Below are 27,563 nucleotides of genomic sequence, written 5' to 3'. Positions count from 1 at the left end.
GTCACGAATTCTGACAGGATCTGCGGCAGCTTGCCTGGGACACTGACTGTGAGATGCTGATAGGAAGGAAGGAGTTAAAGTGGTATGGAGGAGACGGCCTAGGAAGTAATATACTGACAGGGAGTGTTGGAGGGGTGTACTCATCTACCTGGGAGCTTACTGGACCCCTGACCTGGAGGACACAGCACGGAGGCAGGCATCTGTACTGCAGAACAGAACTGTGAGTAAAGCCGATTGAACTACCTGCAGTTGTGTCCTCTACCATTCTTTCTGCGTCATCAACCCGACTCTGCTACATCCACCCCTCCACGATACCCCATCATCTGTCAACTACCGTATATACTCGTGTATAAGCCAAGATTTTCAGCCCATTTTTTTGGGCTGAAAGTCCCCCTCTCGGCTTATACACGAGTCATATACCGGGGGGGATCGGCAGGGGAGGGGGAGCGGGGGTGTCAGATCATACTCACCCTTCTCTGCAGCTCCCCTGCTTGTTCCATGTTGTCGGCGCTGCTCTCTTCCTGCTTCGGCTGTCAAATGGTACCCGCTCATTAAATATGCACATATTTAATGAGCGGGTACCACGTGACCGCTGAACCAGGAAGAGAGCAGCGCCGACAACATGGAATAACAACAGGGGAGCTGCAGAGACAAGCGCCAGGACCCGGTGAGTATGAAGGGGGGGAGGGAGGCATATTCACCTGTCCCCGCGCTCTGCTGTCTTGCGTCCTCTGCAGTGACATTCAGTTCAGAGGGCGCTATCGCGCTCTCTGCCTGCACAGTCACTGCAGAGCGCAACGCTGATGAGCAGGGGGCAGCGACTGAGGTGAGGATACAGGTTTTTGGTTTTTTTTGTAAGGGAGGCAGCGGCAGCAGCAACATGATGGGGCCACACACTGTGCAGAAAAGCTGGGGCCACTCACTGTGCAGTAAAGCTGGGGCCACTCACTGTGCAGAAAAGCTGGGGCCACTCACTGTGCAGAAAAGCTGGGGCCACTCACTGTGCAGAAAAGCTGGGGCCACTCACTGTGCAGAAAAGCTGGGGCCACTCACTGTGCAGAAAAGCTGGGGCCACTCACTGTGCATCATAACTGGGGCCACTCACTGTGCATCATAACTGGGGCCACTCACTGTGCATCATAACTGGGGCCACTCACTGTGCATCATAACTGGGGCCACATACTGTGCATCATAACTGGGGCCACTCACTGTGCATCATAACTGGGGCCACTCACTGTGCAGCATAACTGGGGCCACTCACTGTGCAGCATAACTGGGGCCACATACTGTGCATCATAACTGGGGCCACTCACTGTGCACCATAACTGGGGCCACTCACTGTGCACCATAACTGGGGCCACTCACTGTGCAGATAACTGGGGCCACTCACTGTGCATCATAACTGGGGCCACTCACTGTGCATCATAACTGGGGCCACTCACTGTGCATCATAACTGGGGCCACACACTGCAGATAACTGAGGCCACTCACTGTGCACCCTCGGCTTATACACGAGTCAATAAGTTTTCCTAGTTTTTTGTGGCAAAATTAGGGGGGTCGGCTTATAATCGGGTCAGCTTATACTCGAGTATATACGGTAATCTTAGCGGCCCTGGGACTACTGCTCTACCTGTGGAGAGCCATTTTCACCTCAGCTGCGTCACACCAACAGTCCCAGGGAAACAATACCTCAGCGCTGGTCGCCCCTGACCAGAATACCACAGGTGGCGTCGCGTAATCATATATAAACTTTATTCTTATTTTATAACTCAACAAACATTTTCCATTTGACCGCCTGGGGCCACGGACCGGGTCACAGCCATCGTGACATCCCCCATTGAAGTCAACGGGCCCGGGACCGAGTACTCCACGGCCCCCGGGGCGCGTCACATGGGCCCGGTCGTGGCCTCACCCTCTGCTTCTGTAATTGCTACTCCCTTGGACCCTATGAAAGCCAGCTATGGTAGCGGATTTGAGGCACACAAAAAGATAAAGTTTTAATTGGATTTGTGCCAAACGATTACCCCATTTTCGTATACAGTATAAAGTAGTTGTTTATCCACACAGTAATAAAGAATTATACAATTGGGTAAATAACTAAAAAAAAAAAAAAAATGGTGAATGCTTGAAACTAAATCATGCCAGAGCTTAAATTATGTCTATGTATGAATTTGTAAAACAAAAATTTATTCTATCTCATCCAAACACAGCAAACCAATAGTTCTAATTCTTACTGGCGTTATGACATACAATGCCCTATGGTATTGTATGAGATGGATATGAATGATGAAAATCCACACAGGGTCTAGCTACTTCATTTCCACAGTCACTAATGCAATTAACAAATGCAGTATTTTATTTCAGGCTTTGATGTATTGAAATATGAAACTCACAACGTGAGAGAATTATATTCCTGAAGTTATCGTTGATATACTAATGTAATTTAGCTTCAGTGGTTGCTACTAGAGTTGAGAGACTTTAGTTGGATCGGGTTTCATGAAACAAAATTTGTTTCAGATGAAACTGGTCCGACTAGGGCAAAAAAAGTCGGAGTTTCGTCTGAAACCCGACCCCAATGCAAGTCAATGGGGAATAAAAGTCGGCATTGAGTGGATGAATGTCATCCGCTTAATGCCGACTTTTATTCCCCATTGACTTGCATTGGGGTCGGGTTTCAGACGAAACTCCGACTTTTTTTTTGCCCTAGTCGGACCAGTTTCATCTGAAACAAATTTTATTTCATGAAACCCGTTCCAACCAAAGTCGCTTAACTCTAGTTGCTACATATACTATGTATTATGGTGCAGGTATGAGCTATACAATGTGATGCACTCACAGCTCAAATAGACATTTTATTCATAGTACTTGTGGTTTCCAGTCTTGTATTGTGTTTATTTTTGCTTTGTGTCTGCTCATGTGCCTAACGTATGCATTATTTTCACCACAGCATCTACTAGATATTTCCACCCCACGCTATTGAGGTTGGTATTATATGTTAAAAATGAATCCTAACCTAGATATATAGGTGAAACCTTTCTGTTGTTATTCTACTAAGGGCTCATTCAGACATCGGAGATTTTTCTCGTATGAAGAAACGGACCGAGTTTTACCACTGTTTTTGACAAGAGTGTCATTGGAGTCAGGTCAGTTTTAGTCCTCGCTCCCATTTGTGTATAAATTGGATGAGTGCAATGCGAGAAAACATCACATTGCACTTGCCCCAATGTACTCAGTGAGGCAATGTTCATCTGCGAGAATTTCCTTAGCTGTAATCGGACTAAGGAAAAAAATCACAACATGCTGTGTATGGCCGCGTATATTGGATAGAACTCTCCAATGCAAGTCTATGGGTGCAAGGAAAAATTCCGACACTCACATGACATAGACATGGCACTTGTCCTACTTTTCTGGATCAACATAGGAGCAATTTTTTTACGCCGATTTGAGTGTTTACCATCAGAGTTTGGTCAGAGTTTTGGTCAGAGCTCCCATAACACCAAAGGTAATTAAATAGATAAGGTCAGCAAATGAGTGGCCGGTCGTCACCTACTGTGAATAGTGGAACCTCTGTTATCTATTTGACCGGATCCGTTTTTTTTGGTCTGAGCATGCTCACTAGCCCTGCCCACAGCAAACATAAATAAAGCCATAACAGTGGGACCCTCAGCCACAGCCAACATCCCACCCAAGAGAGTCGACAGCCACAGGAGAAGGCAGGAGACCACTGCACCACCAGCACCACCACCCCAAATACAGCGAAGGGACCATGGTGACCATGCGGAGGGGAGACCACCAGCAGATGACATACGGTAATTATCAAATCCCCCATTCCTCAAAAATAGGGCCATGGAATATCAATATATTCAGTGGCCCTTTGTTTCTCTTTATTCATCAGCAGAAGACGCCGTATAGATGCAGCAGCACCGGCAGCAGCACCAGCAGCAGCATCAGAAGTGGAGACAGGCCAGCAGGAGGACACCGCATCTTCTTCTGGGAGCCCTCCCTCACATCGTCAGCGTTTGACGGTAAGTTTTTATTTAAAAAATCCATCATCTCTGGAATATATGTCTATTCATTGGCTTTTATTTCAAAACAGGAATCACAAGCTGAAGAGGAGCTCCCAGAAGAAGAAGGAAGGGGTAGACAGATACCTGGAGTGGGCTCGCAATTGGTAAGTTTCCTGCATCAAACGCAGAAACACAACATCACACTACATACAACACATAGAAAACAATGTAGCGCAGATATCACACAGCAAACATATATGCCTACATCCAACCACATAATTTCTTTGCTTTTCTTTTCTAGTCTTCCCAATCTGGTGCTTGGCCAAGAGGTCCTCACAGTGCCTCCCAGGGTCGTTGGCGACAGCGACGCGGCGGTCACCAGTGTGTAAGTATAATATTTTTGCTTTGGTTTTTTTGAACTTTTTATTTGATTTCTTGTGGTGGCTAATTATTTTATTTTTCTCTTTTTCGTTAACAGCCTTCACAGCGTGCTCCCGACTCTGACGGTGAGGATGGAGGGATTGATCTGGACCACCTCATCGATCTTGTTACAGAAAGGGAGCCGCTTTGGAATATGGCTGACCGCCAACATGCTGATCTAATTGTGACCCGACGGCTCTGGGAGGAAATCTGTTCGCTCCTTGTGGACCACTGGGAGGACCTTGAAGCTCGGGCCCAGATTCAAGAGCGTAAGTATATACAGTTCCCGTTGCTTGATGTCAAGCAGTGTTTCCCGAACGCCAGTCCTCGTGGTACCCACGGGTCATGTTTTCAGGATTTCCTTTTGAGCAACACTATTGGAATCCTGAAAACATGACCCGTTGGAAACCACGAGGACTGGAGTTTGTGAAACACTGATGTTGTATACTAACCACTTTGTGCTTTCTCGTTTCAGGGGAGAGAATTGTGAAGCGGTGGCGGTCTGTGAAGGGATCGTTTCAAGAAGGAGTTCAATAAAGAGATGCGGGCCCCGAGTGGATCTGGAGGACGCAGGAGCAAGTACAAGTACGCACGAGCCCTGTCGTTCCTCCGGGCAACAATGGTCACCAGAAGGTAAATATTACACACCCCATGTCCAAAAGTAATGTTTACATGTCTAATTTTTTTTTCAGCCAGGGCCAATGGCATGTCAGTATATTAATTGTGTTTTTTTCTCTTTGTTCCACAGCACGGTGACCAGCACTCGGGAGCCTGCACAGTTGGACCCTTCTGAAGCAATCCCTGAGGAGACCAGCACCGAGGGACACTTCGACCGCCCCGGTACATCTGCACCTTCCTAGCCTTCCCACACATTCGACCCATCTGTCCCATCCACCAGCACAGGAGCATCGTGGCCGCCTACCTTACATGAAGCTGCTGGTGAGGAGATCGCTTTCCCTTTACCCCACCCTTCTGCCCCTGCCACCTCTAGTACACCTGCGGGTACTGGGCGGCAGCGGCAGAGGGGTCAGGAAAAGAGCTATGCCCCAGAGTTCTTGCATCTGAATGCATCTTTCCAGAACTGTCTCAAAGTCTTGTCCGAGCAAATGTCCGCAGGCTTTCAGCAGCTCAACTCCGGCATTCAGGAGTTGAAGACACTTTTGCAAACAATGTATTCAGAAGCAAGATCTTCTCCAAACCACACCTTTTTCAGGTCTGTTGTGGAGCGCATGGCAACACTATCTCCTACCCAGCAGATGCATGTAATGCATTCGTGCCACGGTGCTCTACAGCAGGTTACCTCCCAACCTCCACCTCCCACCACTGTAGTTCCTCCACCTGCACCCCCTCCAGCCACTGTCCATACTCCCCCTCCTATTCAATACCAGCCACCTCCCCAGTACCAGCCACCTCCCCAGTACCAGCAAACTCCCCAGTACCAGCAAACTCCCCAGTACCAGCAACCTCCCCACTTCCAGCAACCTGCCCCGTACCAAACTACTTCCCAGTACCAAACTCATTCCCCCTACCACTTCGCAACCACATCATCTGCTACTCCATTCCCTGCCCAACCCTCCTCTCCACCATCCACCACCTGCTCTGCCACCCACATGTCCACCCATTCTTTTTCCACCCCTTCACCTCTAACTGTTCCTTCCCCACCACGATCCCAGTCCTCTCTCCACACTCCCAGTGTCGAAGTGTCCCGCAGCCCCTCCAGCAGTATTTCCACCCCACACTACACTTATTTATAAATGTGTGTATTTAAATAAAAAAGAGAAACATTTTTAACAATTAAAACAGTTTATTAAAAAAAAAATTTTTTTCAATAAAAGTTAAAGTATTGGTTTATACTGGTTGTCTGTCTTTTATTTCTGCGGCGAACTGTGGTATAAAAAAAAAGGTTAAGTACAGGGTATACAAAAGGTAAAAAGGTATACAAAACCAGGTACATTACTGTGGGTAAAAGGTAAATGAATTTTACCTTTTGGCCACAGTTGTGTTCCTGGTTGTGTTTTAGACAAAGTAATTCACCTTTTACCAAGTTGTGTATCTTGTTGGGGATTTCCTAACAATGTACACAACTTTTGGTAAAAGGTGAAAGACTTTGCCTAAAACACAACCAGGTACACAACTGTGGTCAAGGTAAAAATAGTTAAACCACGACAAGATAGACGACAAGATAGCCAACTTTGTTTGGAAAAGGTATATACTGTTGGTACAGAAGGTACACAACTTTGGTTAAGGGCAGAAATTTAAATTCTGTCATCCTGCCAGTCTATTCTGCTTTGAGGTGACAAAGTATTCTGCAAAATTGTCCCTCATTCGTGACACCGTCACAGAACTTCTATTGGTAATGCTCTGGTAATCTTGCAAGGTGGTTTCTTCAGCGGTGTCCTCAATGGAAATGGGTTCCTTGCACATAACAAAATTGTGGAGTACCACGCAAGCTTTGATCACCTCATCCACAGTTTCTGTCTTGAGGTTGATCGCAGTCAATAGGACACGCCATTTGGCTGTCAGAATACCAAAGGAGCATTCCACCATTCTTCTTGCTCTTGTTAGCCGGTAATTAAAAATGCGTTTTGTTCTTGACAATCCTCTGCTACCGTACGGTTTCAAAAGGTGTTCTGACAGCTGGAATGCTTCATCCCCTACACAGACAAAAGGCATAGGTGGACCAGATGTTTGCGGCAGCGGTCTAGGGGATGGGAACTGGAAGGTGTTTCCATACAGTTTACGCCCCATGGCAGACAGTTTGAAAACTTGAGAGTCATTGGAGCGGCCATAGGCCCCAATATCAACAGCAATAAATTTGTATTCCGCGTCAGCGATGGCCATGAGGACAATGGAGAAATATTTCTTGTAATTGAAATATTCCGATCCCAATCCTGCTGGCTTTACAATGCGGATATGTTTCCCATCCACAGCGCCCAAGCAGTTCGGAAACTGACATATCTGTTGAAACTTTTCAGAAATTTCAATCCACCTCTCTGTTGTGGGCTCTGGTAAAAACTCTTCAACTAAGGAGTCCCACAGTGCACGGCATGTTTACTTAACTAATCCAGATATGGTTGAAATCCCGAGTCTGTACTGGAAATGCAGTGACGAAAGGGATTCTCCAGTTGCAAGAAAACTGTGGGAAATTAAAAAACAATAAATTAGTTAAAAATCACAGCATTACATACCAAAACTCAGCTATAACACTTGGAGATACAAACTACCACCAACAAGATTGCAGTGAAAGTGTGCTCTCATGCGAGCATATCCAATAAATGTGGCTTACCTTAAAGTCACCATCAGACGCTCTGCAGGTGAAACGGAGAAGCGGCAATAGGTGTCCGCTTTTCTTATGAGGTGTGCAATGCGCTCCACCAAGTAATCAAAATTCTCCATTTTCATCCGTACATATCCAAAAAATTTCTCCGGGTTTCGTCTAAGGTCCATGCAGAGTGTAGAATAGACCCCACGCGTCATTCTCTTGGCTGTGATGGGGTGGATCCACAAACGGCGTCGCTGATGCCTGATGCGCTGCTGTCTTGCTCTCTCCTTCTCCAGAACAATCACCCTCAAACGGTTCGCCTCCGCTGTAAAATCCACCAAATTCTTCAAAATATTTGCAATCACAACATCCATCTTCGCCAGTCACTTGCTCTTCTCTCCAACATGCAGTTTTTCCTCTACAAACTGTCAAAGATGGGCTGTAGGAACACAGTATATACTGTATAGAGTTCAGCAGCCAATCCCGTTTCGAAGTCCACAAGGGGCGTTTTTAAAAACCGGATCCGGCGTAATCCGGCGGAAAACGGATGGAAAAACGGATGAAACTGATGAGACGGATCCGGTTTATGGTCTGATGACCAAGACGGATCTGGCAGAAAACCGGATCCGTCACATCCGGTTTTACATAACATTTGCCGGATCCAGCGCTCTGGCGCGATGCCGGATCGCACCTGACGGAGAAAAAACTGATGTGTGAAAGTAGCCTTAGGGGTGATCTTATTACAATATATAAATATATGCGGAGACAGTACAAAGACCTTTCTAATGATCTTTTTACTCTTAGACCTGTCATGTGGACAAGGGGGCATCCTCTACGTCTGGAGGAAAGAAGGTTTAAGCATACTCACAGATGCAGATTCTTTACTGTAAGAGCAGTGAGACTATGGAACTCTCTGCCATATGATGTTGTAATGAGTGATTCCCTACTAAAATTTAAGAAGGGACTGGATACCTTTCTTGAAAAGTTTAATATTACAGGGTATATACACTAGTTTCCTTAATATTGCGTTGATCCAGGGAGCTAGTCTGATTGCCGTATGTGGAGTCGGGAAGGAATTTTTTTCCCCAATGTGAAGCTTACTGTTTGCTACATGGGTTTTTTTTGCCTTCCTCTGGATCAACATGTTAGGGCAAGTTAGGATAGGATATGGGTTGAACTAGATGGACTTAAAGTCTTCCTTCAACCTTAATAACTATGTTACTATGTTACTTAAACTCTTGTACATGCCCTCATCATCTCTCGCCTTGACTACTGCAACACCCTCCTCTGTTGCCTCCCTGCTAACTCTCTTGCACCACTCCAGTCCTCAATTCTGCTGCCTGACTAATACACCTCTCTCCTCGCTACTTCCCTGTCTCTCCACTCTGCAAATCCCTACATTGGCTCCCAATTCCCCAACTAATCCAGTTCAAACTACTAACACTGACCTACAAAGCCATCCACAACTTTTCCCCTCCCTATATCTCTGAAGTAATCTCCCAATATCTTCCCTCACGTACTCTTCGATCCTCCCAAGACCTCCTACTCTCCTCTATACTTATTTGTTCCTCACACAACCGCCTCCAAGATTTCTCCCGAATATCCCCTATCCTCTGGAATGCCATGCCTCAAGACGTCCAATTATCCACCACCCTCGGATCCTTCAAACGGAACCTGAAATCCATCTTTTCAGGAAAGCTTACAGACTGCAATAACCATTCTGCCGCCTCACCACTGCCTGAGCTGCCGCCTCATCACCACCAGAGCTGCTGCACCCCTGACCTTCTGTCTTTTCCCCGCTATCCCGTAGAATATAAGTCCGCAAGGAAAGGGTCCTTTCCCCTCTGTACCAGTTTGTCATTGTAAGTTTGTTGTGGAAACTTGTTTACTGTTAACAATATCTATAACTTTGTATGTAACCCCTTCTCATGTACAGCACCATGGAATTAATGGCGCTATATAAATAAATAATAATAATAATTATAAAGATCACAAAGTGTGAGTATCTATCTTTTTATTTCCAAAGATAGCAGAACTCAATGTAATTAATTAGCCTAATTTGGGGGGCTCTGATAAAAGCAAGTTCAGAAACCCTTTAACCCTTTTGTGCCAGAGCCTGATTTTGCCTTCGTGACCGGGCCAATTTTGTCATTCTGACCAGTGTCACTTTATGAGGTCGTAACTCTAGAACGCTTCAATGGATCCCGGTGATTCTGAGAAAGTTTTCTTGTGACATATTGTGCTTCATGATAGTGGTAAAAATTTCTTTGATATGACTTGCATTTATTTGTTAAAAAAATGGAAATTTGGCAAAAATTTTGAAAATTTCACAATTTTTCAAACTTTTAATTTTTATGCCCTTAAATCAGGGAGTCATATTGCACAAAATAGTTTATAAATAACATTTCCCATATGTCTAATTTACATCTGCACACTTTTGGAAACAAAAATTTTTTTTGTTAGGAAGTTATAAGGTTTAAAAGTTGACCAGCAATTTCTCATTTTTACAGCAAAATATACAAAACCATTTTTTTAGGGACCACCTCACATTTGAAGTGAGTTTGGGGGGTCACTATGACAGAAAATACCCAAAAGTGACACCATTCTGCACCCCTCAAGGTACTCAAAACCACATTCAAGAAGTTTATTAACCCTTCAGGTGCTTCACGTGAATGAAACATTTAACTTTTTTTAACAAACATTTTAATTCAGAACAAATTTTTTCTATTTTTAAAAGTGTAAAAAGAGAAAATGAACCACAAATTTTTTTGTGCAATTTCCCTGAATATGCCGATACTCCACATGTGGCGGTAAACCACTGTTTAGATGCACAGCAGAGCTCGGAAGGGAAGGAGCGCCGTTTGACTATTTCAATGCAGAATTGGGTGGAATTGAGATCAGATGCCATGTCGCGTTTGGAGAGCCCCTGATGTGCCTAAACAGTGGAAACCCCCCACAAGTGACACCATTTTGGAAACTAGACCACTCAAGGAACTTATCTAAATGTGTGTTGAGCACTTTGAACCCCCAAGTGTTTCACAGAAGTTTATAATGTAGAGCCGTGAAAATAAAAAATCATATTTTTTCCACAAAAATGATATTTTGCCCCAAAATTTTAATTTTCCCAAGGGTAACAGGAGAAATTAGAACCCTATAGTTATTGTGAAATTTGTCCTGTTGGGCACAAGGTGGGACAGGAAGGGAAGTAGGGATGTTTTGGAATGCAGACTTTGATAGAATGGTCTGCGGGCGTCATGTTGCGTTTGCAGAGCCCCTGATGTGCCTAATCAGTGAAAAAAAAACAATTCTAATTCCAACCCTAACCCAAACACACCTCTAATCCTAATCCCAACTCTAACCATAACCCTAACCACAATCATAACACCAACACAGCCCTAACCCTAATCCCAACCATAACCCTAACCACAACCCTAACCCCAACACACCTCTAACCCTAATCCAAACCCTAACCCTAGCCCCAACTCTAACCTGTTATGATTGGGTCACCGAGGAGGAAAACAAGACCAAGCTAAGCCACAGAAAACCAGAGAGGGTGGTAACTAAGCGGACTGCAGACCCCTGATTCTATCCACACAACTAGCAGCAGCTGTGGAGCGTACCTAAGATGATTCTAGATGCCTCGACACAGCCGGAGGACTAAATAAGCCTAAAGCAAGAAAAGGGGAAATTAAACTGCCCCAGAGCAGACCCCAAAGGAATAGACAGCCCCCAAACATATACTGTCGGTGAGGCAAGATGAAAACACAAACACAGGTAGGAAAATAGGCTGAGAAAACGATGGGTCCCACACTAACTAGAAAGGACAGGAAAGGAAAGACTCTGACTGCAATCACGCCAAGAAACCCTACAAAAATGTCTAACACTTCTGATAGCAAAAAACCCTGAAGTCACTAGACTTCACCCACTATATCAGCACTCTGGCATATTCTGAAAACAGAGCAAAAAGTGGCCAATCTAATAAGGGACAAAAAGCAAACTGGCACAAACAGTAACACAAAGATGGAAATTCAGCACAGCCCCAGCCGGGGCTGGCTGACCATACAAAACTGAATAGACAAAACCAAATCAAATGTGAACAATAGCAAAGAACACTTATCTTAAGAATGCAGGGACTGAACTGGAAACTAAGACCTCGGGAGGCAGGAAAAATCACCAGCAGGGATAGAGGGAGTCGGCTGTCTTAAATCCAGTCAGAGACTCCAGATGACCTATCATCATCCTCATTATCAGGTGGCAGGTCTCTGCTAATTAGATCAGCTTCATTACCTTCTGCAACCACCAGAGGGAGCCCGGAAAGAGAACGCACGACTCCTCTGTCAATACAACCAGCTCCACCACCCTCGCCAGCAACCAGAGGTAGATCATACAGTGAATTCACAGCATTACTCCCCTCTTGAGGAGGGGTCACCGAACCCTCATCCACGCCACCAGGCTGATCAGGATGGGCCAGGTGAAAAGCACGAACCAATCTATCGGCATGAATGTCAGAAGCAGATACCCAAGAATTATCCTTCTGGCCATAGCCCTTCCATTTGACCAAGTATTGGAGTCTCCGTCTAGCCAAATGAGAATCCAATATTTTCTCTACCTCATATTCCACATTGCCTTTAACCAATACAGGGTCAGGAAGTGCCGCCATAGGAACTACTGGCTCAACAAACCTCTTCAACAGAGAATTATGAAACATGTTATGGATCTTAAACGTAACTGGAAGAGCCAATCGAAAAGAAACAGGATTAAGAATCTCCAAAATCTTATAAGGTCCAATAAATCTTGGCTTGAACTTTGGAGACGCCACCTTCATAGAAATATTCTTTGATGACAACCAAACCATATCACCCACTTTAAACCGAGGACCAATGGTCCTATGCCGGTTGGAAAACCGCTGGGCCTTTTCCTCGGAGAAGGACAACTTATCCACCACTTGGCCTCAAATCTGCTGCATTCTCTCTACCACAGTGCCCACACCTGGGCAGGCTGAAGATTCCACTTACCCTGAAGAAAATCGAGGATGAAACCCAAAGTTACAGAAAAAGGGCGACATCAAAGTGGCAGAACTAGCTCTATTGTTTAGCGCAAATTCGACCAAGGGCAAAAATGAGACCCAGTCATCCTGATCAGCAGATATAAAACATCTCAAATAGGACTCCAAAGTCTGGTTTGTTCTCTCAGTCTGCCCATTGGTCTGAGGAGGAAACGCAGAGGAGAAAGATAACTGAATTCCCAGATTGGAAAAAAAAGCTTTCCAGAATCTGGAAACAAACTGGACTCCTCTGTCCGACACAACGTTCTCAGGAATCCCATGCAACCGAACCACCCATTGTAAAAACAAGGGCACCAACTCTGAAGAAGATGGCAACTTTGGGAGTGGTACAAGATGGACCATTTTAGAAAATTTATCACAAATCACCCAGATAACAGTCATTCTCTAAGAGACAGGAAGATCAGAAATAAAATCCATTGAGATATGGGTCCATGGCCTCTTGGGCACCGGCAGGGGCATCAACAACCCACTAGAACGAGAACAGGGTTTAGACCGAGAACACGTCCCACAGGACTGCACAAAATTCCTGACATCACGAGATAAGGCAGGCCACCAAAATGACCGACTCACCAAATCTCTGGTACCAAAAATACCTGGATGACCAGCCAATGCGGAGCAATGAACTTCAGACATCACTGGTCAGGAACATACAATTTTCCCATAGGACAGCGCTCAGGTTTGTCCTCCTGAAATTCCTCCAGGGCGTGTCTCAAATCGGGCGAGATGGCAGAAAGAACTACCCCCTCACCTAGGATGGTAGTAGGCTCGGTCACAATAAGAGAATCAGCAAAGAAACTCCTAGAAAGGGCCTCTGCCTTAACATTCTTAGTGCCTGGAAGAAAAGAGACCACAAAATTAAAACGCGTGAAAAACAAGGCCCACCTAGCCTGTCTAGGATTCAAGCGCTTGGCCGATTCAAGATAAATCAAATTCTTGTGGCCGGTGAGGACCACAACTTGATGTCTTGCTCCCTCCATCCAATGTCTGCACTCTTCAAATGCCCATTTCATGGCCAACAATTCCCTATTCCCCACGTCATAGTTACGTTCAGATGGGGAGAATTTTCGAGAAAAGAAGGCATAGGGATACATTTTAGAAGTCTCCGGATCTTTTTGGAACAAAACAGCTCCTGCACCAATCTCAGAAGCATCTACCTCCACCTGAAATGGAAGTGAGACATCAGGTTGCCGTAAAACCGGAGCAGAAGTGAATCTCCGCTTAAGCTCCTGAAATGCCAAGACAGCCTCTGGAGACCAATTCAGCACATCAGTGCCCTTCTTGGTCAGATCAGTCAGTGGTTTGACAATACCAGAAAAATTACCTATAAATTTACGATAAAAAAATAGCAAAACCCAAAATTTTCTGGAGAGCCTTCAAAGAAGTGGGCTGAACCTAATCATAAATGGCCTGTACCATGGCCGGGTCTATTTCAATAGCCGACGGAGACAAAATAAATCCCAAAAATGAAATCCTCTGTACGCCAAAGAGGTATTTTGATCCCTTAACATAGAGGGAATTTTCCCTCAAAATCCAGAACACATTCCGGACATGTTCCACATGAGAATCCCAATCACTGGTAAAGATCAAAATATCATCCAGATAGATGATCAAAAACTTATCCACAAAGTCCCAGAAAATATTCATAAAGGATCGGAAGACAGAAGGGGCATTAGTGAGCCCAAAAGGCATCACCAGATACTCAAAATGTCCCTCCGGAGTATTAAACGCCGTCTTCCATTCATCCCCATGCTTGATGCGAATAAGATTATACGCCCCCCTGAGGTCAAGCGTGGTAAACCAGCAGGCACTTTTAACTCTGGAAAATAAATCAGAAATCAGGGGTAACGGGTACTGATATTTAACTGTTATTTTGTTAAGGGAGCAATAGTCAATACAAGGCCTTAATGAACCATCTTTCTTGGTCACAAAAAAACCCAGCACCTAAGGGTGAAGAGGATGGTCTAATACTGTATGACCCTTCTCTAACGACTCCTTGATATAAGATTGCATAGCATCATGTTCTGGTACCGATAAGTTGAAAAGCCGACCCTTGGGCATTAACTCAATTGCACAGTCATAACTCCTATGAGGAGGCAAAGACGCAGACTTACTCTCAATAAATACATCAGAAAAATCAGCCAAATAATGAGGAATATCATGAGACTGAGGAGAGGTGGAGAAAACAGGAGTGTCACTAAGAACACACTGACAACCCCAACTCACCACAGACACAGATTTCCAATCCAAAACTGGATTATGAGTTTGCAACCAGGGAAAACCCAGAACAATAGTATGATGCAAATTGTGCAGCACCAAAAATTTACAATTTTCTTGGTGGTCTGGGGCAACCCGCATTATCACCTGGGTCCAAAACTGAGGTTTATTCTCCGCCAAAGAAGTAGCATCAATACCCCTCAACGGAATAGGCGTCCGCAGAGGTATCATGGGAAAACCACAACGTTTAACAAAGTCCAAATCCATCAGATTCAAAGCAGCTCCTGAATCAACAAAAGCCTTAGCGGAAAATGTGGATAAGGAGCAGATCAGAGTAATTGCCAAAAGGAACTTAGGTTGTACACTGCCCACAGCAAAGGTGTGTGCAAAACGTTTCCCTCGTTTAGGGCAGACAGAAATAGTATGAGAGGCATCTCCACAGAAAAAAACACAGCTTATTATGCCTTCTAAAGTCCTGACGTTGCTCCCTAGACAAAACCCTATCACATTGCATGGGTTCAGACGTTTGTTCAAAAGGCGGCAACACCTCTCGTGTAGTTTTACGTTCACGTAAACGCCGATCAACTTGAATGGCTAATGACATAGAATCATCAAGACCAGAGGGAACAGGAAATCCCACCATAACATCTTTTATGGTTTCTGATAAACCCTTCAAAAAAAGAGCTTCCAAGGCACCATCATTCCATGTAGTAAGGACCGCCCACTTTCGGAATTTTTGACAGTATAACTCTGCAGAATCCTGACCCTGGTTCAATGCCAATAGGGTTTTCTCAGCTTCATCAATAGCATTAGGTTCATCATACAACAACCCCAAGGCTTGAAAAAATGCATCCACATTAGTCAGAATAGGATTTTCAGGTGTCAGAGAAAAAGCCCAATCCTAGGGATCGCCGCACAGCAAGGAGATGACAATTTTAACCTGCTGCACAGCGCTCCCTGATGAGTTAGGCTTCAAGGCAAGAAATAATTTACAATTCTTAAAATTCAAAAATTTAGACCGATCCCCAGAAAACACATCAGGAGTAGGGATCTTTGGTTCAACAGCATGTGATTGAGCGAGATAGGCGGAAATTCCCCGCACTTCAGCAGCGAGCTGCTCAACACGATCAGACAATTGCTTAATCTCCATTAAAGAAAAAAATCCTCCTACGGCCCCAGAGAAAAAGAGGAAAAAATACATATATAAAAAAAAATTCTGACACTTTTTTTTTTTACAATTCTTTCCTGCTTTTGAGTACCCTAGAATCTGTGGTTTAGGCTGGTGATTCTATTATGATTGGGTCACCGAGGAGGAAAACAAGACCAAGTTAAGCCACAGAAAACCAGAAAGGTTGGTTACTAAGCAGATTGCAGACCCCTGATCCTATCCACACAACTAGCAGTAGCCGTGGAGCGTACCTACGATGATTCTAGATGCCTCGACACAGCCGGAGGACTAAATAAGCCTAAAACAAGAAAAGGGGAAAACTAAACTGCCCCAGAGCAGACCCCAAAGGAATAGACAGCCCGCAAACATATATTGTCAGCGAGACAAGATGAAAACACAAACACAGGTAGGAAAATAGGCTGAGCAAATGATGGGGCCCACACTAACTAGAAAGGACAGGAAAGGAAAGACTCTGTCTGCAATCACACCAAAAAACCCTGCAAAAATGTCCAACACTTCTGATAGCAAGAAAAAACTCTAAGTCACTAGATGTAAGCATCGTTCCTATTCTGCTGTGTTCCGGACTTTGCCCTTACTGTTGCCCTTAAGCCTGGCTTCATTCGGCCATACTGGTTCCTGTGACATCACCGCCTGTTGGTCCCGCCCGCCGGGTTTAAATAGCTTTCCTGGACGTGACTACCTTGCTTGTATATCTCGTCCTGTACCTGATCTGCTAGCTGGGAGTTGCACGCTGTGCTACCTCCTTCCTTCCTGCTGAATCCACCTGGATTACCTGCTGCCTAACTGCCGCCGCCTGGACCTTCTGACGGTGTCTGCCTGAAGGCTCCTTCCAGCTCTGCCTCCACCGCTCACCGCTACTACAAAACTCACGGTATGCGCTGAAGATCTTGATTGCTGTGTGCTTTTCACCTGAGAGACCTATCCCTGCTACCTTTAATCATCCAGTATCAATTACCTAGTGACTTTCTCTGCCACTGCACTGTGCCCGAAGATTCCCCTCCCGCAAGGGAGAGGGCTAAGTGACTGTCCTTGCCTGCATCCTTAAGACTGTGTCTGCTTACATCTACATAGTGCTGGTGTACAACTTGCTATCTACTGGACTGAGTTCTGCTGCTGCTACCACTGCTGTCATTGTCTGGCTCCGCCAGCACCTGTGCTGTTCTGTGCTGCTTGTTTAATACAAACTACTTTCACGTATACCTGTGTCTGTGACTCTATCATCTAGCCACTGTCTTCATAGAAACCAACTATACATCTTTACACTAGACTTCACCCACTATATCAGCACTCTGGCATATTCTGAAAACAGAGCAAAAAGTGGCCAATCTAATAAGGGACAAAAAGCAAACTGGCACAAACAGTAACACAAGGATGGAAATTTAGCACAGCCCCAGCCGGGGCTGGCTGACCATACAAAACTGAATAGACAAAACCAAATCAAATGTGAACAATAGCAAAGAACACTTGTCTTGAGAATGCAGGGACTGAACTGGAAATTAAGACCTCAGGAGGCAGGAAAAATCAACAGCAGGGATAGAGGGAGTCGGCTGTGTTAAATCCAGTCAGAGACTCCAGATGTCCAATCGTCATCCTCATTATCAGGTGCTAAAGAAAAACAGAAGGCAGTCATAAGGTCCCATAAAAAGAATATTTTATTACATACAAATACTAAAAGTACACAGAGTACAATGGCAGGGGCAGAGAAAATTTGTACACATCAGGTGAACATACAAAAAGCATGGGCATACAGGCTAAACCTCTGCAGATGCATGTATTTTACAGATTACTAAAAGACATGATGTAGGCAGTATTGGAGATAAACTAGTGAACATCTGGCACAATGATAATTCATTGTAAATATGTTAATAAATAGAAAGCCGATGTTCATATGGCAAAAAACTAATCAAGTAAGGACATGCTGCTAATATACGGATAAAGAGCACATGCTTGTATAGCGCAAAGGATGTATAGAAAATATTTTTTTAGCATCACAAAAACTGTCCATGCAGGCTGCAGTGTAATTAGAGACAATGCTCATAACATGACAGGCAATATTTGCACATTATAACCAGCAGCCATGCATTCAATAGATTGTGTCGCACACAAGACAGAAGTACATTATAGTGCCATAGATTTTGTCAGCATGAAGAGAACAGCCATATAACAGAAACAGTACCTGAATAATAATAAGATGCTGCAGAGGAAAAAGGCCGTCAGCCCTCCCCGACGCGCGTTTCAAGAGCATTTGTGAGAATAGTCTGGGTGTCTATGGAAACCAAACAATGCTTCTAGCTAATGGAAGATTTATTGAAAATATTTTGTCTGGAAATGATTGTTACGGCTATGCATTGAGCCTAACAATAATTTAATATTCTTGATTTATATGTATTTTAATGTAAATGTTGCAATGAAACTACAGAATGTTTTAAAATCCCTATCTAGTTTTAAATCTTTGTTCCTATTAACCCTTTTCTGACATCGAGATTCAGGGGTAATAGTACGCCGATGTCGGACACACTCCCTTTGATGTGGGCTCCAGCGCTAAGCCCACATCTTTTCTGGCATATGTCAGCTGTTTCGAACAGCTAACATGTGCCTCTAACAACTGCGGTTGGAATCATGATCCACCCACGGCTGTTAACTAGTTAAATTCTGCTGTCAAACTCTGACAGTGGCATTTAACAAGCGCTTCCAGCAAGTGAGCCGGAAATCCCACCCATCGGTGACCCCCGTCACATGATCGCGGGTCACCAATAGGTTGTCATGACAACCAGAGGTCTCCAGCAGACCTCTATGGTCGTCACTGCTGGATTGCTATGAGCGCCGCTGAGTGGTCAGCACTCATAGCAGGTAAGTAATTCTGCTACATACAGGCGATCTGATCTGAATTACTCACTTGCTTTGAGCGATCAGGTTATGGCAGCTTCTAGTCTCCTATGGAGACTATTGAAGCATGCCAAGAGTAAAAAAAAGTTTTAAAAAATAAAAAAAATAAAAGTTCAAATCACCCCCCCTTTCACCCCATTCAAAATAAAACAATAAAAAAATCAAATATACACATATTTGGCATTGCCGCATTCAGAATTGCCCGAACTATCAATGTAAAAAAAAATTAACCCAATCGCTAAACGACATAACGAGAAAAAAAGTAAAAATACCAGAATTACCGTATATATTTGAGTATAAGCCGAGATTTTCAGCCCATTTTTTAGCCTAAAAAGGTTATGGCCCCATAAGATGCTCCATAGAATATGCCCTATATGCTGCTCCATAAAGGTTATGGCCCCATAAGATGCTCCATAGAATAATATGCCCCATATGCTGCTGCAATTAAAGAAAAAATACATACTGACCTCTCATCGCTAAAGGCCAGGTGCCGGTGTCCTGAGCAGGCAGGGACACCGGTGAGCTATGAGGGCCAGGTGCCGGTGTTGCCGCTGGCTCAGGGTCCTGGCACCTGCGATATTCACCTGTCCCCGTTCCACCACCGTACACCACTCTATCTTCCGGGTCTCTGCAGTGACCGCATAATCATTACTTTAATTAGTGGTGCCACGTGACCGCTGAACACTGGAAGGAGCTGCCGGAGACCATCAGAGAAGCAGGGACTGCATAGACGCGCCAGGAGGGGGTGAGTATGACGGGAAGGACAGGGGAGCCATGCGATATTCACCTAACCCCGTTCCACCGCCACGCGCCGCTCTGTCTTCTGCTTCCTCTGGCTGTGACGTTCAGGTCAGAGGGCGTGATGACATGGTTAGTGCACACCCTCTGCCTGAACAGTCACTGCAGAGACCGGGAAGACAGAGCAGCACGCGGCGGTGGATTTGGGACAGGTGAATATAGCAGGTGGCGGGGCCCTGAGCCAGCAGCGACACTGGCATCTGGCCCCCATAGTGTGCTGGTGTCACCGCCTGCTCAGGACACCAGCACCTGGCCCCCAGCAACGAGAGGTGATTGTGTCATTTTTTTAATGGCGGCAGCAGCAGCATATGGGGCATATTATTCTATGGAGCATCTTATGGGGTCATGACCTTTATGGAGCATTATATGGGGCATCTTATCTGGCCATCAACCTTTATGGAGCAGCATATGGGGCATATTCTATGGAGCATCATATGGGCCATAACCTTTATGGAGCAGAATATGGGGCATATTCTATGGAGCATCTTATAGGGCCATTATTAACCTTTGTGCAGCATTATATGGAGCGTATTTTGTATGGAGTATCTTATGGCGCCCATCATGAACTTTATGGAGCATTATATGGGGTGTATTTTGTATGGAGCATCTTATGGGGCTGATTCAATATGGATATTCAAAAACATTTAACCTACTGATGTCTCAATTAATTTTACTTTTATTGGTATCTATTTTTATTTTTGAAATTTACCAGTAGCTGCTGCATTTTCCACCCTAGGCTTATATTCAAGTCAAAAAGTTTGCCCAGTTTTTTGTGGCAAAATTAGGGGGACCTCGGCTTATACTCGGGTCGGCTTTTACTCGAGTATATACGGGTAATCCATATGCAAATTAAAGTGCTCAGGTCTTCCTCTGTAATGCTTGCCTAGTTCTGCCCTTTTGACTTACTGTTGCAAGAAAAACTAATGGAGAAAAGTGCAAATCAGAAAATATTAAAAAAAATAAATTTTATTTCAACAATATTAAATTTAATCCTTGTCAATCACCTCTTGACAAAGCTAAATGCGGTTTCCTGTGGACTGGTGAGATTTTACATTATATGTGCCACTGGGCCTAACTTTGTATTCCATACTAATGGATCTGTATTGTCTTATTCTTTTGATAATCTATTTTAATTTATTCTGATATTTACTACCAAGTTTTATTGTGGTGTATCTAAAACATTGTATGGATGTTATTCAGTGAGGCAATCCAGATCAGCATTATTTTTCTCTGGTGTATTCAGTGTGCGTGTGAAATCGCAGCATACTGCAATTGTACGCTAATATTATGTGAGACTCACCAATGCAAACCTATGTGTGCGAGAAAAAAATCAAGCGCCACACAGTCCACCCGTATAGCATTTGACAAATACACATACATCTCCCTGAAGCCAGGAAATTTCATCAGCCAAGAACAGGAATCTTGTCATGCAGATTGTCCTGAAAACCTATAAAAAAACCCTGAACACGCATCCACGGATACCAACAACATGGCCAGACATAGCATATCTAAATGCTGATTGTCCTGGTGCTGAAATCTGGGGCCCTCGTGACACCAACTATGTGGACCACAATAATTATGAGGAAAGTACACAAGAAGTGCAGCAGGAAATAAGTAAGTTCAAAACATATACTGCAATTGTGTCTGTAGATAAACATAAATTTATTTTTATATACCGTTTAATTCTTTCATAATTATTGATAAATGTGTAAATGCAATATTCAACATGATGTTATTGACAATATCGGACAGGTTTGCTAATCCACACTTGCCAAACTGTACGCACGTTGACAATGTAACCTATCATTAATCAACACTCAAGCAAGGTATTCACACTTTTTTGTTTGTTTTTTCATTACAAATTTAAATTTCAAAGGTTTTGATTAATTTTTATAAACTATATTTCTGCAAAGCACCAACATTGCACCCACTGAGACAAGGTTTCACATTTTTAGTAACGTACATGAAATATCATATGTATGTGTTTGTCACTTCTGATGAAAGATGTTGAAATACTATTTTTTGGGCTTTATTTGCAGTGGCTGATGTGACAATACGGTGGCGCAGCTGCCGGGATCAGTACTGTCATGAGCAGCAGCAGCATGCCAAGAGTGGTACAGCAGCCACCAAAAAGTGGAAATACATTTATTTTGGCTGCTTGTGTTTCCTAACTCCAATTCTGGATCTCCACCTGTAAGTGCATGCTTGTTTTCAAATCTTCAAAAGTTACCTTAATTTTTTTAAGTAAATGTGTAGTATTTTATTTATTCTTTTAATTCAGAACTGAATCTAACCTATGAGAAAGGGAGACGACATCGGATTCAGATGCTATCTGGGACTCTGTTGAAGATGTCTTATAGGAGGTGAGACCTTCTTCTGCATCATCAGCAGCTGACTGTCCATCACCACCATCGGCAGGACATGAGCCCAATCCAGATGAGGATGAATGTGGACTTAGCAGTAGTCCTATGCTCCCCTTGGATAAGTCCCCACAGGCTGCATCCATCCTATGCCATGCCCAGTGCAGTAGGGAGCTCCCAGTCACCGGTAGCAGGTGCCAAGTAGACATTGTTGCTTCACAATACCTAGTGCGCATTGTTAACGATGATGGGGAGGCCTACAGTTGTGGCCAAAAGTATTGACACCCCTGCAATTCTGTCAGATAATACTCAGTTTCTTCCTGAAAATGATTGCAAACACGAATACTTTGGTATTATTACCTTCATTTAATTTGTCTTAAATGAAAAAACACAAAACAGAATGAAGCAAAAAGCAAAACATTGATCATTTCACACAAAACTCCAAAAATGGGCCAGACAAAAGTATTGGCACCCTCAGCCTAATACTTGTTTGCACAACCTTTAGCCAAAATAACTGCGACCAACCGCTTCCGGTAACCATCAATGAGTTTCTTACAATGCTCTGCTGGAATTTTAGACCATTCTTCTTTGGCAAATTGCTCCAGGTCCCTGATATTTGAAGGGTGCCTTCCCCAAACTGCCATTTTTAGATCTCTCCACAGGTGTTCTATGGGATTCAGGTCTGGACTCATTGCTAGCCACCTTAGAAGTATCCAGTGCTTTCTCTCAAACCATTTTCTAGTGCTTTTTGAAGTGTGTTTTGGGTCATTGTCCTGCTGGAAGACCCATGACCTCTGAGGGAGACCCAGCTTTCTCACACTGGGCCCTACATTATGCTGCAAAATTTGTTGATTTGTTGGTAGTCTTCTGACTTCATAATGCCTTGCACACGGTCAAGCAGTCTAGTGCCAGAGGCAGCAAAGCAACCCCAAAACATCAGGGAACCTCCGCCATGTTTGACTGTAGGGACCGTGTTCTCTTCTTTGAATGCCTCTTTTTTTCTCCTGTAAACTCTATGTTGATGCCTTTGCCCAAAAAGCTCTACTTTTATCTCATCTGACCAAAGAACATTCTTCCAAAATGTTTTAGGCTTTTTCAGGTAAGTTTTGGCAAACTCCAGCCTGGCTTTTTTATGTCTCGGGGTAAGAAGTGGGGTCTCCCTGTGTCTCCTACCATACAGTCCCTTTTCATTCAGACGCCGATGGATAGTACGGGTTGACACTGTTGTTCCCTCGGACTGCAGGGCAGTTTGAACTTGTTTGGATGTTAGTCGAGGTTCTTTATGCAACATCCACACAATCTTGCATTGAAATCTCTTGTCAATTTTTCTTTTCCGTCCACATCTAGGGAGGTTAGCCACAGTGCCATGGGCTTTAAACTTCTTGATGACACTGCACACGGTAGACACAAGAACATTCAGGTCTTTGGAGATGGACTTGTAGCCTTGAGATTGCTCATGCTTCCTCACAATTTGGTTTCTCGAGTCCTCAGACAGTTCTTTGGTCTTCTTTCTTTTCTCCATGCTCAATGTGGTACACACAAGGACACAGGACAGAGGTTGAGTCAACTTTAATCCATGTCAACTGGCTGCAAGTGTGATTTAGTTATTGCCAACACCTGTTAGGTGCCACAGATAAGTTACAGGTGCTGTTAATTACACAAATTAAAGAAGCATCACATGATTTTTCGAACAGTGCCAATACTTTTGTCCACCCTCTTTTTTATGTTTGGTGTGGAATTATATCCAATTTGGCTTTAGAACAATTCTTTTTGTGTTTTTTCATTTAAGACAAATTAAATGAAGGTAATAATACCAAAGAATTTGTGTTTGCAATCATTTTCAGGAAGAAACTGAGTATTATCTGACAGAATTGCAGGGGTGTCAATACTTTTAGCCACAACTGTATGTTCAAAGCCTATAAATAGTATAAAGAAAACTTGGCACTCAACTTAGATAACTGTGAAAAAACTTTTAATGCAGTCCAAAGATACAACGTTTCAGTCCCAGAGTGGACTTTCATCAAGTACCGACTGCTCAGTAATGATGGTATCCAATATGTTGAATTGAAAGAGGTACCCCCAAAAGGAGTACCAATTGTCCAAACGACCTCTTTCGATTCAACATACTGGATACCATTATTACTGAGCAGTCAGTACTTGATGAAGGTCCACTCTGGGACCGAAACGTTGTATCTTTGGACCGCATTAAAAAATTTTCACAGTTATCTGAGGCTAGTTTCACACTAGCTTATGGAGGAGCTGCTGAGGGCTGCGGACTTCCTCTGTGAAGCTCCGCCCATGGCCACACCTCCTCCAGTCAGCTCCACCTCAATCTGCATGTGACCTGCATACCCTATCTTTAGTATTAGGTACGCAGGCCGTGCCTATGTTTTCGGATGCCTCCGCTTGCATCGTTTTGATGGCGCGGCGACTGCACCAAAATGCAACACATTGTGTTCTGCGCAGGTTGCTGCACCGTCAAAACGCATCACTCTGCAGCTCCTCCATATGCTAGTGTGAAACTAGCGTGAGTTGAGTGCTAAGTTTTCTTGGGATCCTACTTGAGCACCACTCACAGCTGTGCCACGATATATCTTCTATATGTACAAAGCCTGGCTTGGTATTTGTGCTCTATTCCCCGCGAAGTGAGGCTGTGTGCCAGATGTGCATTGCAGATTGTAATTGATTCCTGCACAGCTCTAAACAATTCAAGGCTCGGTTTTAACTTCCATGAGAGATGGCTGATGTCCACCGACAACCATCTACACATGTCTGAAAGCAGAGAGGAAGATCCCACAGTACTCCCTGAACCACCTCCACCATGGATCTCATCACCTTATCCACAACAAAGACGTTACCAACAACTACCATCACAACCACCAGAACCTTACTACAAAAATCCTGCTGCACCTGCCCATTATGGCCACTTGAGCATACCCACTGTAGGAGCGTGGTCTCAACATGGATCTACTCGACATGGCCATTTTGGAGGGTTTTAGCCAAACCTATTTCACCAGGAGTTTTGCTCCCCTAACCCAAGTAAGCAATATCATGTCTCACAAAAGGGCCCAAAAATAATACAACCCTTGTCCCATAATCCTGTCACATCCACCTCACAGGACAAAATAACCAACCAAGCCAATCACAACAAACCAGCCATGCTGTCCCTCATCACCACCTTTCTACCAAAATTTTTATTCAGGATTACTATCCCTTTTTCTTCTTTTCATGTAAAGTTTTGTAACTAATAATTTGGAAATATGATTTAAATATCCCTATTTTGGACAAAATAACCCTATTTGTAATAAAGTTGTTAGATAAATTTATGTACATTTTTTTATCATTATTTTTTAATATTATAGCACCATTTATTCCATGACACTTTACATGTGATATACTTTTTAACAAAAACAGTAGGAGTGAGCGAACGTGCTCGGTGATGCTTGGTTGTCACTCAAGTATCATGGTGCTTGGATATGCTCATTACTCAGTGAGAAATGGGTGGTGCTCGATGTAAAACTCGAATCCCTGCTCCCCATCTTTGGCAACTGTCACGCAGCTAATAAGCATGCGGTGATTGCTTGTGAGTCACCGTAATGCCACAGCCAACTTGGCTGTGGCATTACTTTGATTGGCTGCCTGTCTGACATAATCAGGTTTATAAAAGGACAGGCGCCGCCCGGCTCGACAAACTGACGTCATTTCACAGCTCTGTGACACTTCGTATTAGGTCTGGGTAACACTAAACGCATGCAAAATTGGTCTCCCTGCCGAGAGTTGCACAAGTGTTATCCATATGGTCATTCATGTGTAATGCGTTAGCAATGCGATGATGCGATTTTCTCGCACCTATGTATCCGTATGACATCAGTATGACATCCGTATGGCTTCCATTTCCAACTGATTTTCACCATTGAATTAAATGGCTCAATGGGCTGAAATGAGGAAAATGTGTGCATATCTTTCGCAAGCTAAATGGATGGTCCGTGTGGTGTCTGAGTTGTTCTCGCACCCATAGGCTTGCATTGGAGAGTCTGATTATATACGCGTACAATCACAGAATGCTGCAATTTTAAACGCATGTCGAATACACCTGAGAAAAAATGATGTGAGGTGCCCCATAGATTAATACTGGTCTGAGTGCTATGCGATGTTTTCTCGTATAGCACTTGTCCGTATTCTATGGTAGTGTGACCCCGGCCTTAGAGAGAGCGTGCTTGTCAAGGCCTGTGTGCACAGCAGTATAATGAATCAGAGGCCTGTAGTGTTGATACTGGTGCTAAAGCTCAGCCATCATGCTAACAGCCTTTCTAAGGACTAATCGTTTGTATCACATACAATTTGCATTTAGCCTAGGGAGGGAGAGAGAGTTACATGAGCAGGGGAGTGACAGGATCCAGTCTGTAGACAGGGATTAGGCCTGTGCAGTCCTTTAACAAATATATAGTTGCAATTTTTTGTTTTGTGGCGGCTGAAAATGTTTTATATATTTTGATCCTTCAAGTATTACGTGCTTTGAGGTCCTTTTTTGTATTATAAAACACACCCAAAGATCATTTAAATATTTTCCTGAGCAACATTTCTCAACCATACACTATTTTTTAGTGTGGAGTACATTTTTGTGATCTTTGAAACTGAGAAAAAGCATTGAAACATTTTTCTGGATTGAATTTGATTGTCCTCCATACACTTTTTCATTCTCTCTGTTACATTACGGTGGAGTAAACTCACAAAAACCACTTTGATTGCTGCAGGTGACTAATTTTATTATTTTATTAAAAATAAACTTGGTTTCAAGAGACCTAGCAATTACAAAATGAGTACTGTAAGGGACAAGGAAATGGAAGTGCTAATGATGGTGTACGCAGATGCCAATGACGTTGGGCTGGTGTGACTACGCCTGTTGCTGGAGCACAAGAAACCTGCCCATCCACAATACATAGGTTCCTGTCCCACCTTACAGGGAGGTACGGTACACCACTTCTGAAGCCAGAGCATTGTGAGCAGGTAGTCATTTGGATAGTAGACAATGCTTCCAGCAGGTTTGGCAGTAACACACAGTCTTCCACACAGTCTAGTCTCACCACCCTAAAGTTCTGGATCAATTAATCCTTACCCTGATCCTCCTTCCTTCCACCATGTTGAGTCCCAGGAGATTGGTGATCCCACACTAAGACAGTACGAGGAGCTCTTTACAACATAATTTCTTGATTGTGGCCTCTCAACCTGCATTCTTCAATTGGGACAGGAGGACATGCTGTTTAGTGATGCACAGATCTTAGCGCAGCAAGAACATGATGGTGGGGAATGGCAAATTTGGGATAAGGAGGAAGATGATAATGAGACACAGTTGCCACTAAGT

Source organism: Dendrobates tinctorius, unplaced genomic scaffold, assembly GCF_039654945.1.
Source record: "Dendrobates tinctorius isolate UK_male_01 unplaced genomic scaffold, ASM3965494v1 ptg000024l, whole genome shotgun sequence".
In the NCBI taxonomy this organism is placed as follows: domain Eukaryota; kingdom Metazoa; phylum Chordata; class Amphibia; order Anura; family Dendrobatidae; genus Dendrobates; species Dendrobates tinctorius.
Note: the sequence above shows the minus strand (reverse complement) of the source record.